The sequence below is a fragment of the Miniopterus schreibersii genome (assembly GCF_964146895.1).
Source record: "Miniopterus schreibersii genome assembly, chromosome: 15".
In the NCBI taxonomy this organism is placed as follows: Eukaryota; Metazoa; Chordata; class Mammalia; order Chiroptera; family Miniopteridae; genus Miniopterus; species Miniopterus schreibersii.
In genome coordinates, this window is record NC_138115.1 from 2,392,895 (window position 1) to 2,411,101 (window position 18,207).

General features: G+C 44.9%; 1 protein-coding gene across 8 annotated transcripts in view; it reads left to right on the plus strand.

The window, feature by feature from the left end:
- The window catches only part of FOXP1 (forkhead box P1), a 540,979-nt gene that overhangs the window by 279,045 nt on the left and 243,727 nt on the right, over positions 1-18,207 (plus strand). Inside the window, exon 1 of one of the 8 annotated variants that reach the window (XM_081159213.1) lies at positions 8,871-8,946. The exons of the other annotated variants lie outside the window; for them this stretch is intronic. The gene's annotated coding sequence lies outside the window, so the exon portion shown is untranslated. Of the gene's footprint in view, positions 1-8,870; positions 8,947-18,207 lie in introns of those variants that run through there. 8 annotated transcript variants of the gene reach the window in all.

The window sequence follows — 18,207 nt, forward strand, 5'->3', positions numbered from 1 at the left end:
TATCCTATGCCGGGCCCTTTAAGGTAATTTTGAATTCGTTACCCTTCGGTTCTGATGATGAGGATGGTGACAGTTAACGAGGACTGCGCCCTTGTTGTGTACCGGGGAGAACATGGACTGTGTCGTTTTATTTAATTCTCACCACAACTCGAAAGTTGAGCTATTTCTATTATTTCCATATTACAGAGAGGTCAAGTGAATTACTCAAGATCACACAGTCAGGAATTACAGTCCTAACTACCATAAGCCGAGCCGCACCTTGCCTTGCCCCTCGCCCCACACCAGAGCGTGTGCCGCACGTGTCCAGTGCCACTAATCTGCCTCCCAGTATCTCCAAGCTACTTTTTCTTACCTCTGCTTCCTTTGTACAACTTCCCCAGGAGCTTATCTTTACCTTTTTCTCCCTCTTTGGTGTTAAAACATCGGGTAAACTGGCACGCACGTCGTGATGCAGGCCGTAGCCCGCCCCACCCAGGGCACGGAGACAGACGCCTTTTCCTGCTCCTGAGGGTCCCGTCAGTGCGGGCCTGCCGCCTGTCAGAGAGCGCCCGAGGCCGTTGCGGGAGGAGCCCCTCGAGCTCTTTCTTGAGCTGCTGCTGCAGCGTCTGTGCCCCAGGGTTCAGCTCACACAACTGCGTGTGGCCTGTGTGGCCTGGGCACAGGCTTCTGCTGTTACGTCTTAGAACAAGAAATGTTTGTCACTTGCGTGGGGCTGTCCATGCATGTAACCGTTTCCCCTCTGTGTGACCAAGTTTTCTGTAGCAGCTGTTGCCCTGGGATGTTTTATTTCACCTCTGGATAGTCATTGTACCCCCACACAGAGCTGTTGGGAGAGAGGGTGTGAGTGGATCACGTGAGTGCCCGCAGAGTTGGCATGCAGTCAAGATGAGTTGGTGGTGTTTTTCTTCAGGAATCTTCTAAAGATTGAGAGTCACTGTCTTCAGTAATAGGCTCTCAAGTGACAAGGGAACCTTCTTAGATGACAGGAGAATTGGCTAATCACACTTTGATTAGTTTACTTTCCTCAAGGAAGTCATTTTTCTCTTGTCATTCCTGGGATTTATCAGTTAGCATGTGTTCACCAATTGTAACAGAAAACCTCACAAATAGTGGCTGAAAACATAAGGATATTTATCATTTACTTGCCCAGAAGTCTGAAGTTAGACAGGCCCAAGGTTGGTTAAGCACCTGAATAATATCTGATTGCTGGGTTGGCATAACTGTGATTCTTTTAGCTTTTCCCTCATGGCCACAATATGGCTGCTAAAGCTCCAGGCATCACCTTCCCACATAGTTGCATTTAAGGCACAAAATGGGGGAAGATAGACAGAGAGGGAGAAGGAAGGGGAGGGCAGAGAGAGAAAGAGGGAGGGAGACTGAGACCTGTTTCAGTCCTTTTTGTGTAATCAAGGAGGAAAAATATTTTCAAGCAGGTCCTCCTCTTGTCTTTGGGCCAGAACTAAGTTAGATGTCTGTCCCTAACTGCAGAGAAGCTGGGCAAGGGAGCATCTCATTTGTCCAGCTTGGAGAGGAGATAGAGCAGGAAGAACAGGGAATGGCTGTTGGAGAAACACCTAGCACTGCCTACGTGTGGAGTAGCCCCTGTTAACCCGACCCAGACCTACACTAGTAAAGGGTCTGGTAAAGGGTCTGACTGTTATGAGGGTCAGTATTATTTAGAATGACAGGGCAATTTTGGATTCCTTCTTTATAGCTAAAGCTGAAATTTCTTGGTATCAAGAGAGGGCGTGTAACTCAAACACTCTTTGTGTACTTTCTTCATCGTCAGGCTTTATCCCATCCCAAGCTCTCTGTGTATCACCCAAGAAATGTTTTGCAGATGGCTCAGCTTCCTGTTCAGAGCCATCGTTCCGGATGTTTCCACACCCTGCATATGGTTCTGGGTATGATTACCCTCCCCCAAAATGATCTTTGCTTCTGTATTTGCTCATTGTGAAAGACACATCCTGACAGCTGTGATGTATTTATAATGTGCGCTGGTTTCCAGTCGCTTTGTTACATCAGTACAAGTCTCTCTCCCTGAGCTGAAAAACGCGTCCCACTTGGAGTTACAGGGAAAAGCTCCTCCCGACCTGTCTTCTGGAGTTTGCAGGGGAGGGCCAGAGTAGAGGAATGTCACTGTTTAAGAAACTTTCCTAATGTCCCTCATTCCCAGTGGTCCGAGTCACTGGTGTTGGGAAGGCGGAGGGAGCACTGCCCGAGACCGGCTCCGAAGGCCTGCGTCTCGGCAGCGCGCTGCGGAGAGAAGTGAGTGCGCTTCTCACGGGGAAAGCAGTTCTTTCCAAACTGGCTTCTTGAAAAGTGTACTGGGTTCTGATCCTCAATAAATCTCTCACCAAGTTATTCAATTAAATAAATCTTCAATTCTAGTCAAAACTCTGGTTACAATTTATATAAAAATTAGATGACATTTTTAATAGAAATTAAAAGATTCAGGGTAAGAATGGAATTTTTAAAGACTTGTGACCAAAAGGACTACATTTCAGAGACTTTATTGATTGCCAGTGAGAAGAAAATAAATTTTGACATATAGAATTTCCATCTGGGAACCAAATAACCACCTACTGAGGAGCAGAGTCTCGTGAACATGGGATTTTGGTGACACTTCTAAACTGCACAGTCCATAATATAGTAGCCACTAGATGTGTGTGGCTATTACATTTAAATGAAGTAAAATTACAGCCCTGGCCAGTGCAGCTCAGTTGGTCGGAGCATTGTCCTGTGTACCAAAAGGCTGCGGATTTGATTCCCGGTCATGGCACATACCTGGGTTTCAGGTTCGGTCCCCAGTCGGAGCGAGTACAGGAGGCAACCAGTCGATGTCTGTCTGTCTATCTCTTTCTCTCCCTCTCCCTTTCTCCCTTTCCCTCTCTCTAAAATCAATGGATATATCCTCAGGTGAGGATTAAAAACAAAAGAATTAAAGTTACATAAATTTAAGAATTTAGTTTCTCTATTGCACTAGCCGTATATCAAGTGTTCAGTAGTGGCAAGTGGCTGTTGCATTGGACAGAACATTCAGGTCATCACAGAAAGTCCTACTGGGCAATGTTTCCCTAGATGAATCTCCCAGAGGTGATTTACCTCACCAGGGAACATTTGGCAATACCTGGAGACATTTTTGGTGGTCACAACTGAAGCGGTGATGGTGCTCTTGCCATCTAGAACGCAGTGCGCAGGACAGCTCCCGCAATGAAGAGTTACCAGCCTGAAGTGTCAGAAGTACTGGGGTTGAGAGACTGTGCTCTCCAGGGTGGTAGACCCCTGTGGCCCCAGCTCCTCAGCTGGAGTGTTAAAGCAACTCCCACTACCAAAATTTTAGGGAGCCTGTGTTTTGGATATAATATGGGTTCACAGTAGGGTTAAAACTTGAGGTTATCCGGCCGGGCATGGTTCAGCGGTTGAGCATCGACCTAGGATCCAGGAGATCGCGGTTTGATTTCTGGTCATGGCACATGCCCGGGTTGCGGGCTCGATCCCCAGTTGGGGGGGTGTAGGAGCAGCCAGTCAATGACTCTCTCATCATTGATGTTTCTGTCTCTCCCTTTCCCTCCTTCTCTCTGAAATCAATAAAGATATATTTAAGAAAACAAAAACAAAAAACCCAAAAAACTTGAGGTTAAGTGTAGAAAAGACTTCCCAAGTCCAAGGGCCCTAGTTAGAGGTAAGGGAGGGTCCATAGAGCTACCAGAGGAGTCCATCTGACACTCATGCTGTTTCCTCTCCTCCCTCTCCTTCTCCCCCCTCGCTGTCCCTGACTGTGCACACAGACTTTTGCAGTGGGCTGGGTTGTCCTTCCTCTCCAGGCCAGCATCAGCAGCCAGGACATCAGTGTTAGCAGCCAGGGCTCATACTGACAGTTGTTCTTGGCAGCAGGTGGATGCCAGTGACGTCTAAGAATCAGGTGTCCCAAGCAGAGCTGGTTTCAGATCTGGGCTCTGCCACTTAGGTCTTCTGTGGCCAAGAGCAAGTTACTTAACTTCTCTGAGCTTCAGGCTCTTGCTTTATAAAATGAAAATAGTAACAGTATGCATCTAAAACTTATTTAAAGATTAAATGAGAAAATGCATGCAAAGTGATTAGTACAGTTTCTGGCATATTAAGAATAAGGTCATTGGTGGCTTTATTATTGTTGTTTTGTTATTGTTTGTGCTACTATGGTTATTAGGCCCAAGAAAGTGTGGCTGTATTAATCTGAGGTCCTCTCCCTCCCATGGAGGAAATCTGGGCCCTGGTTTGTCAATCTGGCTGGGCTGGAACCAGGACTAAATCCCTTCCACCTCAGCTTAAGTGTTCAGCTTACTTAAATAGTCTCCCCTCCCCCAGACCTTGTCATTGCTTTATCCCCAATTCATGTCTGTCTCCTCCATGGAATATGGTCAGTTTTATGACTATGTGTGTTTTTAATGGTCATCTCTTCTTCTAGATTTGGAGTTGGTGTGAGGCATTAGGGATTTAAGAATTAATGGCATATTATAATGAAAAGCTGAACTCATGAGAATGAAGAAAAGGGAAAGTTGTGACAGAGTAAGGTAGACTGGAGTTCGTGTGCTCCTGACCTGAAATCTTGCTCTACCTGTTACTCACTTTGTGACCTTAATTATTTCACCTGAGACTCAGTTTGCCGTATATGTGAAATGGGAAAAATATTGTTAGAATTCCCTGACATATATGTCTTCCACTTCAGTCATTCATTCAGCAAATGGTGGTTTTTATAATAATTCAAGAACCAACATAGGGGTAAAAACTAACCTTCCTTCCCTTCATATCAATATTAGGCATTCAACTTTAGCTATAACACTTACCATGTTAGAAACTTATGTCTCCTAAAATAATTTTGCAGTTTGTCCAGCATATTGAGACTTTGGTAGGCCGAAGGTAAGAATATTTGGTCAAACTGATAGTGATTTTTCTATGAATGTTAATGGGCCTGTGAAAGGGCGTCAGAAGGTATTGGAGCTGGCAGGTTTGTGTTGGCTGCTTTCAGGGACTCCCAACTTCTCACTGGATATTTGTGATCAGTAACCGAGCCCTCTCCATCCTGCCTCCTATTCCATAGCACAACCTCCGATCAGATCGGAGGGTGAGAAAAACAGATCTTCACTCCTTTCCATGCATCTGGTCAGGAGACATGAGGCCTATTTTGAGAGCCAAGTGGCTGTTTACCTAAACTGATGAGTTGGTCCATCCCTGACCTGAACCCCCACCACCAGGGCCTAAAGAAGAGCATTAGACCTCATGCGGGATTTTAGATCTTTTTCCAAAAAATTTATCTTTGTTGAAAGTATTACAGATGTCCCCCTTTTTTTCACCCCATTGGTCCCCGTATCCCCCACACCCCAGGCCTTCATCCCACTGTTGTCTGTGTCCATGGGTTATGCATGTACTTTCTTTGATTGACCCCATCCCACCTTCTCTCCGAGATCCCTTAGTCTGCTCCATGCTCCTGCGTCTCTGGATTGTCTGGTTCCCCAGCTTATTGTTTACTAGACTCCACATTAGATCCTTACTCTGTTTGCTTTTAGACCACCTTCAGCTCCTTCTGACTGTGGGTCTTATTCTTCTAACTCTTTCCAGTGTCAGCAGGAAAGAGTGAGCCGGTGATCAGGCTGCATAGGGCACGTGAAGTCTGCAGAATGTGTGAAGCAGCCATGGGAGTGCGTGGCTTTGCTTCGCCGTAAGAGCTAACCTGCATTGTAGATGAAGACGGAGAGAACACACGTCTATTTTGAGTTCCTGTATTGTACCTTTGGTTGCAGATAACCCAAAGCCCACTCTAGCTGGCTAAGCAGATAACAGAATGGTATTGGCTCACGAATCTGAAACGCCCAGGAGCAGGATGTCTCTGTGCGCATTGTTAGGAGCCTGTCCAGCTCCTGTGCTCGCTTCTGAGTTAGCGTGTCCTGGCCTCATCAGCTTTGTTGGGCAAGCCTAGTCCATAAGGAAGTCTGTCCCTCCCAGGAATGCCTGCAGAAGACTAGTAGTCCAGCCTGATGGTTTGGGACTTGCCCGTCCATCAGTCAGTCGGTGTGGCCGAGAGGGGCACACTGGTTGGTCAGACCTGGCCTAGGGCTTCACCCCCTGGAGCTGGGAGATCAGCATCAACCTGTCTGTGAACCCCAGGGACTGGGATGGGAACTGGGGTGGTTTCCCAAAGAGAAGGCAGGCTGTTGTGACCAGAGGAGAAGAGCATGGATGTCAGGCCGGCAGAAACAGTGGCTCTCCACTGCCTGGCTCCCCCTTGATGCGCACTGTGCGGTGACTAGGGAATCTCATGCATGGCGGTGTCTCCATGTTGCCTCCAGAGCTGCTTACAGGCTCTCGGCCAGATTCTATTTACAGCATCAGTACACCTCTCTTCTTTCTTGCAGTCATAATAGCCCAGTCTTTCCCCCAGAGGTGAGAGTAAATGGCCTTCTCTGAGCCACAATCAATGGCATTCCGCAAGGTGTGACAGAGGAGGCCACGGCAGCTGTCCCACTGACTCTTGCCCCTGCCCAGAGAGGAGGGGCGCCCCAGGCAGAGGCTGGGAAGCTGCTGTCTCTCCCGGGCCTCGTCCCTGGGGTCTGGCACAGGGAGACCCCTGGGAGCCACACCTGGCAGAACTCTCCCTTTCCCTTTGTGGAATTTCCTATCAGAATTGGGTTGGGGAATTACAATCAAAATGAAAATGATTTTTGAATAAAATTATAACTTTGAGTGTTCCACACAATACTTTCCCAAATACTGGATAGGTTTTTTAAAAGATGCTAGCACTGAGATCACTGGTCCATTTCAATTTTTATTGAAACAAATAAACCCAATAAAAACACTTATGCTGAGAGCTGTAGCGGCGCAATAAAAGAATCACCCTGTATTGAATTTATTGATTTATTTATTTACTCCAACTGGAAAATTGAGTATTGTGTTAATGTATTTTATAAGAATCACACTGCTCGATGAAATGGCTAATTTATTTTAGCGTATACATAAATAGCTAGCAATTTTCCATGAGACAGGCTAATGAAAACGATGCCATGAAATTGTCTATACTGTGAGGAGTGACGGAGACGGGTTATTATTGGGGGAGTGCTAAGAAGCACTGAACTGGCCGTCGTATCTTTGAACTTTTGAACTGCTACTTGTTTCATGTGATTTATTGATTTTGCTATCTCTCTGTTTAGCTCAACTTTAGTTTTTGCCCAGCAGTGCAGATAAGTGGCATAGGAGATTTAATTTCATGGGTATTTGGGGTTAAAACCTATCTTTAAGAAGAATGCTGAACATGTTTTAATAAAACATGAGTAGCAGGGGTTTTAGGTTTCTGTATGATAGGGATCTGATAAGAACCAAGGCAGTTCCGAGGCCAGCCCGGGTTCCAGGCTGGGGAGGCACTCTCCCTGAGCTCTGCAAGTTTCACCAGGGCCACGTGCATTTTATTTGCTCAGTCAGCCGGGCTTCTGACTTAATTGCATGTATCATTTCTTCCCCTGCTTTGGCCTTTCACTCACACCACATGTTTTGCCTTGGTGCCTGGCTTCTGGGGTTCTCCAGACAGCAGTGCTGAGGCTCACCTCTTCCCTTGCTCACCAAGGGCTGGCCGTTGTTTAAATACCCTCATTTGGGCAGATCTCTCAGGGAACTGTTTTCAAGAGCAGCCAGGGCTCTCACCTAGGGATACAACATGGAAGCTTGCTGTGCCCTGGGGCCGAGGCCGCTGCCGAGCAGCTCGGTGCTCTCCAGCCCCCTCCGACCCGGCCGCGGTCGGCACCGCCCGCCGCCTCCCCAGCCAGCCCTGACCTTGGAGGCTGTTTTCCTCCTGCTTGGTGGGGGGCGGGGTCTCATACTGAGCGACAGTGGCCAGAAAGCGGCTTTACTTTTTATTGTTGTCTTTGGACCTGCAGAACTTTTTTTGAATATGCAACATCTTGGGAACTCATTCTTGGTGATTTTTGTTGGATTAGCTGATTGCTAAAGGGTGCCTTGACCGTGGTATTTTATGCTTGCTTTTCCCTTTGGGAGGGGGTTGGATGAGGTGGGCAAGAGCTCGGTCGTGTAAAAGTAACCATCCTAGAAATTCCAGGTAATACATTTGCAGGCACATGAGCGGTTAAGACTGTTCACCCAGTGACACAGTATGTGAGTGCGGAATTTTTATGAAGGTAATGGTCTCTTTCTTTAAAAATCTGATTTATTTTGAAGGTACTTTTAAATGACCAAGTAATTTTAACCTTCAGGAAGAGACGGGGGAGGGGGCGCAGGCAAGGCTTGGATCTCGGTGAGGGTTGGAAAAGTCACATCCCCTTTAATGATTAAACTGGCAGGATCTTTATTTGGATGTTAAAAGCTTTTTCTTACATTGCAAACATTCTCAGCAAATTTACAGTCAGATATTTGGAAACAGCTAACACTTTTTTAAAAGGAGGAGGAAGGAGGTCCTGTTTGAACCAGGAAACAAAATTAGTGGGAAAAGCTAAAGAGACAGGCCTGACCCAACACCATTAGCTGGGGGGAAAAATTCCATTTCATTGCAACTATGTTATTGTTTACTTTACCATACACATCCTAATATGGTTACCTCCCCGTCGGAGGCGGCCAAGCCCAGGGTCTGAGAGGCCCCCTCCGGGAGAAAGCTCCTAACTGCGGCTCAGACAATAAGAAACAAGCGGTACAACTCCACAAAAGGCTTCCCGGAAAATAAGTGTCAAATAAATCCTACAGAACTCTCGCTCCTGCCTCTGAGCTCTGTATACGCAAACCTGTTTTATGCCATCGCTGCCCAGGCTGAGCGGCATTTGTTCGGAAATAAGCCACTGCATTTTCTTTTTTTTTTTCCTTTTTCCCCTCTCACTTCATCTGAGGGCTCTGGATTAATTCTTTGAGACGTATCTTTGCATACATGTCTCATGAGTTATGTTTTTGGAGCCTTGTACTAGGAACATTAAGGTAAGAATGTTGATTTAGCCTGGGACCTTTGTCACTCAAGCTAATGCTCATCAGTGATAGAGACATTGTAAAGAAATATTGCGGAGGTCTTTTGTGCCCCCTCCCAAACGGAGAGGTGCAGTTGCTTTTAATTGTCATGCACGGATTCGCAAAAAAAAAAAGAAAAATGCCACCAGTTGTGAATGAGACCGAGCAGAAGTGTACTCACTGGTGTAAACACTGGTGAAGACACCCGGTGGTGTGGCAGCCACAACAGTTTCATGGGGAGGCTTTCCTGTTGTTTCTTCCAGTTCTTTTCCACTTGTGAAATTTCTTTTTCTTCTTTTCTTCCTTTTTTTCTTCAACTCTCCTGGTCTTTTCCAAATCCTCATGGTCTTGAGGCTTGCCTGTTATTATCTGCAACTCCAGAACAAAGGTAGGTTGCTCAACTCCGTGCTCGGGGGAGGGCCAAGTTATTTTGGGAGGGATGTCTTCCTACTGCATGAGTGGCTGACCTAAAAGGAGGGGGATCGTGCTTGGAGCCCAGGGATGAGAGAGCACGCACGGTGCCAGCGTTTATGGAGTGGAGTTTATTTTTATGCAACTTAAAGAAGCGGCAGCATCTTTGGTGGAATGGACTCGTTAGCTCCTGAAATTCTACACTTGATATCACACTGATATGTTCATTGTGTTACAAAGCTGGGGCTCAGACATTTGGGGATGCTTGAATTGATGACAGCAGAGAAGATTTCCTCGTTGGATTCTACATTTAGTTTATCAAAATTAAATAAAAGATCTAGGAAATTTTTTCTTTTCTTTTGAATTTTAATGTAAAAGTGTGAGTGTTTGGATGACTGGCATATGTACTTTTTCTTCCTTTGGTCTAATTACTTTAATTCCCAGGACACCTTTACTTATTTCTCAGTGATTTTTGTTCTCGAATTTTGCGTATTCTGGTGCTCTGTTAGAGCCAAGGTAGAGATCTGCTGTTTTTAACTAATTGCGCCCTGCTGGGTGGCAATACAATAGAAAGAGTGAAGACGGCAAGAAATTTATCTCCACCCGAAAGGGGGACTGGAATGGAGTGGTGCCTATTCATAATTGAAAACAAGGGCAAATTAGGCCTCAGTGAGAGATATTACAGGCTATTAATCATAATAAATATGTTTGGCAACCTTGTGTTTGTGTTCTATAGTTTTCAGTTAAAAAAAAATCAAAGTCGGTGATTAGAAGAGGGAATAGTTCTTTGGCTTGTGAGATGCTGGGCTGTACTTGTTCATTAGTTCAAAACGCATTAAAAGTGAGCAGTTTGTTCCAGAATCGGGTATGTCGTTCCCAAGCGGATTTGAATATGTCCTCGTGCAGATGCAGCCTCGAGTTCACGCCACAGTGCTTGGCTTTTGCCGGAGCTGGAGTGCTGGGAATTTTGTTTCGCGGTGTCACCATGCTTGCTCTCTCCGGTCGGCTTCTTGGCTGCAGATCACCTCTGCGCAGGGACTGTAGCCTCGTCAAGGTGAAGCCCTTGAAAAGGAGAGATCCAGTGTCTTTAACCAAAATGAGCTCGAACAGCCTCAAAGTTTGTATCGTAGAAAGCTGCTAATTATGCTTGTCGTAAAACATATCTTAGTGGAAGGTTCTGAGTCCAAACAGAATCCAGCACTGCTTTAGAAATATAACTGTAGACCTAGACCATGCTTTTAATAAAGAGCTTTATTTTTACTTTGGAGCCGTGGAGGGGTGATTGGAATTAGTAGCCTTTAATTAGGCGGGGAGATATTCAGATTTTACAGGGATTTATGTCAGAACATGGACTGGCGTGGCTCTCTCCTCATTATGAATCCTCCCTGCCATAATGAGGTTCATCATTAGTTGATGGAGTGGATTTGCCCCAGCTCTACCTTGAAAGGCACGTAATTTACATACTACTTCAGAGCCTAAGCTTTAATGGATTCCTTGATGAATAAAATGAAAAGCTACTTTCTTTAAATTTTTGAACACTGTTTAGATAATAGATTTTAATAAGACATTCAATTTGCTTGTTAAGTATATTTGAAAGTGCCTTTTTTTTCTTTTGGGGAAAATATAGTTTGGCTTGCCCTTCCGTACATCACAGTGGATGGTTACCCTCACAGATACACCAGAGAACATATGCGGCACATGTTTTAAGAAACGGCAAGCATCTTAGGCAAAGTGCTTTTTTGCATGTGAACCTCAAGATTATTGATGTTTGTGTAGAAACTCTTTTCGCATTAACTGATTATAACAAAAAGGTTTGAAAACAAGCTTATTATTTGTGTATGGTTTTGCATATCTGAAATGTGTGTGCACGTCTGCTCCAGCCAGCACTGGCACAGCCATTTGCACCCCCTGGTTCGTTTTAATTGTGGAAGAGCAGAAACTTTCCTGGTGCCGCTCATGTTCGAAGCTGCTGTGTGTCTCTGATTTGAAAGGGGAAATTGAGTTAGAGGCTATGTAATGTGTTATCAGGCCATCAACTTAGGAGCATTCTGGTCTATTCCATAAATTTGGCAAGTTTTCTGACTCTGTCAGTCTTCCCTGTTTTGGTTGGAAAGTGGAGAAAATCAGTTTTGACCGGGCACGATTTGAGCACGGATGTCTTTTTGATTAGTCTGGGGCTCAGTAATAGCATGTTACTGAACATGTCCTTTTCTTGTTGGAGACAGGTCACCCTGCATTGTCATCGCTGCTGCAAATGGAAACAGGTTTCTGGGGGTTGTCACATTCAGGAGCAGGGAAGGTGTCTAAATGTAAGCGAAGCCTTGTTTTGATAGAACGCTTTATTACCAGGAAATGATCAGCATATATTAACATTAATAGAATAGTCCATGTCATTCTCTTTTAAGTAATTTACCTCTGCTATAGACCTGTCTGCTTTTAAAAAAATCTTCCTCTCTTCTAAAACATATATTTGTTTAGAGAGTTTTCACTGAAGTGTACATGACAATTACAGCTGTTCATTAACAAAATTGGGTATTTGTTTTAAACTTTAACCAATCACTTTGATATGCTAATTATGGTGTAATTTAATTTGAGCCCTGTAATGATGATGCCGTTATTATGGACATAAATGATGCAGTTAAGCTGAGAGTAATCTCATTTGCATACTGTACATGCCAGTAAATTAAGCCCTTTCTTCGACTGCTTCAGCTTTAATTTTCCACCTCTTTTCACACAGTTCCTCCAGCCCCTCTTACAAGCCCACTTTGTAATAGTCCTGATGACTGTGTGATGTGCAGAGTTTCTCACCACAGTAACGCACCACAGAAGATGCAACATTTAAGGCACCCCTCATCTTGCTGAGGGCTCCTTTAGGAAGGAAGGATTATAGAGGGTGAGGGGAGATGCAGTGTCCTTTCCCGGGGCTAGGAAGGCCCCCAGGTAGGTCATTTGAGATGCCAGATGCTCTGCACTCACCCCCAAGTCAGACTTGGACCTGTTATTTATAAGTGATGTTTCCCCCCCACCATCCTGTAGTTTACAGGTACAAATTGTGTTGCGTTTAACAGCAGTGAATGTCACGTGATCCCTTGCTGTCATTACCCAGTGCTAATTGGAGATAAAAGTTATTTAGCCCACCTCTTACAGTTCTTCAAATCTGGGCTCTTACAGATGAGATTATAATTTTAAACAACTCCAAAATAGACTGGCTGCCATCTTCAAGAGGAACTTCTATTTATTTCCCTCTGCCTGGATTGTCACAACACAAGTTTCACCCAGTTGTGTGCGAACCCTAACATGGTGGACATGCCATCCTCAGCATGCAAGCCCCTGGCTGCTGCCCTCCTTGAGCTCAGAGACCCACCGTGTGGCTTTTGACAGCCTTGGCCAGTGAGCTGTCATTCAATCTGAACAAAGATCCAAAGGGCAGAACTCAGCTCTTCTCACTCCTCTCAGGTTCTGCTGGGGCTCGAGCTGAAGCCAGTGGGAGCTGAGTGGGTGTAACTGAGGACTGAATTTAGCTCTGTGCTTTTAAAAGGGTCATAGGCCTAAAAATAGTTCAAGCTGCTTGCCTCTCCTGCAGGCTACTTCCCCGGCAAATAGGAGAGTATTAAAAAGAGTAATTGGCTGTGTCCATCCTCATTTCTTGGAACTAAAAGCCTTCCCCTCCTCTCTAAGCACTCCCCATTTCTGTGCCTCCTGACCCAAAGTTTTGCCAGTGATTCCCATCCCTTCCCCGGCCGTGCTCCGGAGGGAGGCTGCCTTTTCTCGTTCTTGGCGGGCAGACGTTTTCCGGGAGTGCAGAGGCTCAGCGCACATGGGCTTCCTCAGCCTGGGTCCCGTGGCACCCGGGACAGGGCGCGTTTGCCTGGCTTTGGGAACCGTAATGGAGATGACATGTCCTCTCCCAGTTGCTTTTGAATTAAGCAAATGCTCTCACACTGTTGGCATGTCAGGCTGTTTGAAAGCAATTAAACTTAATGAAAAGTGTAAACCTTTAAAGGCTTTCCCTGTTCTTTATATACTTTCAAAAGTACCATAGCAACAGATATGTAAAAAAGCTTATAAAAGTACTTTTCTATGGCTGTAATTCTGTATTCAATATTATATTTTTCAAAAATGTGGAACTTTTTTGTTTTCAGTATAATCCAGGGAGATGGGGGAAAGAAGAAATGATTTTATGTAATAGTATAGAGCATTTTCATTTTTATTAAATAATATAGACTAGACTGTTTCAGGTCAGACCAAGCCCAACTTCTTAGGAAGATGGGTAAGCAAACACATGAATTACCACAAGAACTAAAGTTCCCCGAAGGCGAGGAATATTCACCTGAATTTTCAGCACTTGGAATCGTGCCTTGCACATAGTAGGCGTTCAAGAAGTAGTTCCTGATTAAAATCAATGTGTTTTACTCCTGTAGACCTGTAAGCATCATGTGAGAAAATGAGGAAGAAATTGCTTTCTAAAGTGCAAGGCCTTTAAAAATGCCTGCTGGTGTTTAGAAGGTAAACCCATCACTCTGTTCTTCCTTTGTCCCCTCCCTTGTGTGCGAGCCATTCCCAAGTGTTTGTGGTTAGAAGGGAGCAGTCCTAGATGCGAAGCACCTCCGTTCAGGTGACTGATGGATGCCTGTAAAGACAACCACCACCACAGTTATTGAGCAGCCGCTGTGGGCCTGGGACTGCACTAAGCTCTTGTCATAGGTGCTGCCGTTGGTCCTTCAATAACCTTTCAGGGTGGGCGCTATTCGTGTCATATCTTAGATGTAGCACCTGTGATGCAGATGCAGTCCCAGGCCACGTAGCTGTGGGGCCGGAACCAAGACTTGAACTCCTTCAGGAAAACCTAGGCCTCGCTCCTGGCTCTGCGCCTCATCCTGGCTGTCATTGTAGACACAGGCTATATCACTACATGGTGTGTGCACAGTTATGTACTATATAGCCGTATCTTAAGTCTATTTTGTACATATACTTATTGCTCAGCAGCAGCTAAGCATCTTACATATTTCACTTCCATAGAGGCCAGCAAGGTAACTTTTGTTTGTCCCCATTTACTGATGAGGAAGCTGAAGGTCACTCGGATAGAATAACTTGCTTGCACAGGTAGGAAGTGACTAAAAGGGGCTTTGAACCCAGGTCCTCTGCCAGCAAAGACTTTGCTCACTTAGTCACCACTACCTGCTCCCCACTAAGCTGGATGGAACTGGAGTGTGTCATGCTCCTAAGATAGTTAACTTACTTTTATGTGCCTCTGGTAGTTAAGACCTTTCATATTTGGGGATTTAGACTTTAAATGTATGCTCTAAGTAGCTGAGACGTCTCCTGATTTCCCAGTCTTTGGGGTGATGTAAATCCCTGGCAGGAAGCCACCTTCTTTTCACTGCCTCCCCCCGAAACACACAAATGAGACGGTGGTTCAGTTCTTTTTTTTCTTGGGGGAGGAAGACGCTGTGCTGCCGTCTTCTCTTTGATTGAAGTCTGTTTTACTTTTATCTTGACAGATGGCAGAATGAATGTCAGCTGCAGAGTTTATAGATATATGGATCTATAGATGTTTACACAGATCCCCGTGGACATGTACAGGCTCATAGCTTATCTCATTGAGCCGACTGTAGGCCACATGTAGAGAAAGCACTGGGGACCCTTCAAGGGACCTCTGTACCTCCTGTCCTCACACTCCTTCCCCAGCACCATCCCTCTGCCCCAGATCTCAGCGGTCCAGTTCAGGCATGTGGAGTGCCAACTGGGGATGGAACCCCTTTCCTTTACATTCAGAAACTCTGCCAACCCAGCAGCATCTGGAAATGCTCTTAGGCCTGCACTGTCCATTGTGGGAGCCACTAGCCAGATGTGGCTGCTGCGCCCCAGAGATGTGGCTAGCCCCAGTCAGGAGCTGCCAGATGCATAAAATATGCACCGGCATTCAAAGACTTGGAAAAACGAAGGATGTGAACTACCTCATTAATAACAGTTATATTGACTGCATGTTGAAATTAAAATATTTTGGATGCATTTGGTTAGCTGAAATATATCTTTAAAAGTAATTTCACCTCTTTTTACTTTTTTAATGTGGCTAGTAGATATTTTAATATTACATATGTGGCTCTCATATTTCTGCGAGACAGTGCAGTTCTAGAAGGTACATCCCACTTTTCTTCTTTTTAACCCTCACCCGAGGATATTTTTTCCATTGCTTTTCAGTGAGCGTGGAAGGCAGGGAGGGAGAGGAAGGGAGAGAGAGACACATTCATGTGTCTTGAGAGAGACACCTCAACCGGGTGCCTCCCGCACACACCCCAACCGGGGATGGGGAGCGAACCCACAACCCAGGTATGTGCCCTTGACAGGGAATTGAGCTCAAGACCCGTAGGTGTGTTGGCCGACGCTCTGTCCACTGAACCACACCGACCAGGGCCTCAGTGGTAGCTTTTGTCCTATGCATAACTGGGGAGGAAAATGCCTTCAACTTACTTGCACTAAACATTCTCTGCAGACCCTCAGCGAGGAGAGCCTCCATCCCTGCACCACCGTGCCTATCCAGGTCAAGCAGGAGCGGGGCAGAAGTGAGCAGCTGTCCCTAGGAATGCCCTTGGGGCTGCAGAACTTTCTGTAGGCAGTGCAACTCTCAGCTATGGGGTTGTGAAGAGCAGTTTGCCCACCACCCCAGCCCCAGAGCTATTGCTGTCAGTTCTGGGAGGACAGCTTTGGCACTCCTGGGTTGTGCATACTGTCAGGGGGCCTCAGATGCAGGAGTCCAGGTGTGCTGATTGGGTTAATTTGGAGTTGGAATCTAAGGAATGGTTAGTTTCCTTTCACTGTGTTGTGTTTTGAGGTTGGTGCCTTACTGCTATTTGGCAAATACACCAGTTGTGAAGATTTTTTGTTTTGTTTTTTGATTTAAAAACAAAAATTTGGGTACTTGTACTGTTATATATGTGAAAGATATTTCAATGACTTGTAATTGGAAGCATAGCCTTCTATCTCCATCTCTCCTAATTGATGTGAAGGAAATGGCACTGCTGAACATTCTGGAAGTAAGCTTGCACCACTAAAGGACAGTAATATAAGCTAAACTCATAGCAGCTCTCATACCCAAGGTGGTAGTTACAATCCCAGAGAATGCTAAGAATCCCTCCCCCCACACCAAAAAAGGGCAAAAATTCTGCCATGTATTGATGTTTGATTTGGGCTGAAACGAAGTTTGACACACCAAGGCCTTAAGTTCTCTTTCTGGTCCCTGCATTCTAAAGGATTTCTCAACTGCCCCCTTGTTGTTATTCCAAAAATGTGTAAATTCTCTTCTTCTCTGCTCCTCTCGGCATCTACAGGAGTCAGGGAGTACAGTTATAAACCTACTGCGCGTTCCAGTGTTTATTTCAATATTGCTTGGCTATGGACTCTGATAAGAGGCCCTTTTTCTTGATGCAAATTTGAAAGCATTTCTTTGTGGAATTCTATTCTCTATTTTCACTTTTGGAGACCTGTTGACATGGACAGGCTTCCTGCTTAGAGAAGGTATATTTATTTTTTTAGTGTTTGTTTGCAGCCATGGAAATGACGTGGAGCATCAGTTGAGGGATCTTGTAGAGTGATTGCTACCAGTTGGGTGGAACACTTACTGCTCCTCTATGCCTGTGCTCATAGCAGGCGTTGCTAATTGATCACAGCACTTTTCTGTAACCCTGATGATGGCCTATGAGTCTTTCTCTTTAAGAGTGCCAGCCTCTGCTAATCCATAGTGCTTGGCATCAAATCTATTTACCTTTCCTCCTCTCACTGTGATGATATGTGAATTTGTCTGATTGAATGCCCTTAATAAGTTGTGACACGTCACAGATCTTAAAACTATCCAATTCCTCTTATATTATCTGTTTGCTAAGCCATCTAGCCTCTTCAGAGTTTGCTTTTTTGGAACACATGCTCTTTTTCAGAGGTGGCCTAGGATAGACTAGACAACTCCCAGAACTTTCTTTCAAGGTGATGATTCTGAAGTAGGCCAAGTACCAAGTCCCCTTTGAGCTATGTAACTCCTTCTCAGGTACAGAATTCTTTTTGCATGCAGTTGAAGGGACACCCAAGAAATGGATGTGGCCCTCCTACAGGAGATAGTGGAAGTGTGAACTCTTTGCCTTTGGCAAACTCCTTGTTCCTCTTATTCTAAATTTCTAGGATTCCAGGTCTGGACACCCCACATTCTTCAATGTTACCAGAGACCACAATCCAGTAGAGTCCACCAAAGTATTTACACACCAGAATGAAAAAAACAAAAACACAAAAGCCCTTTCTATCTACCCATCTTTTGTTATTATTTTAACTGTTTAACTTTTTTTTCTGGATTTTTTTTTGGTCTTTTCCCAGCTCTATATTTTAAAAATTTTGCCTGAAAAATAGTGTTTACCATCCCTATTTTTTTTCTAATACATGAGGAGAAATTTAAAGTGTCCAGAATTCATGCTTTCTCCAAAGTAATCATTAGGCCATTGATTGAGTTGGTGTTGTCTATCCCTTCTTTGGACATTTGTAGTAAATTGATTCTTGAAAGTTTAGAGAAGCTCTGCCTTGTAATGTAATCAGAGGTGGGTGGGTTCTTTCTCCTTCAGGTATTTATAGCGTCCAAAGTCTTGCTGTTTGACTCACTGTACTTACAGCGTGAAAAGGAGCATCAGTTCGTTCCACTTCCTTTGAATGTAAACAAGGGGGAAGTCACTGCAGGTGCTCTTGTGCCTAAAGTCACTGTGTTTATGCTCAGTTGTATTTTTTTCTTAATTTTAAAGCCTGCATCTTCATCTTTCCACATCAGGATGAGCACAATGGATTCAGGGT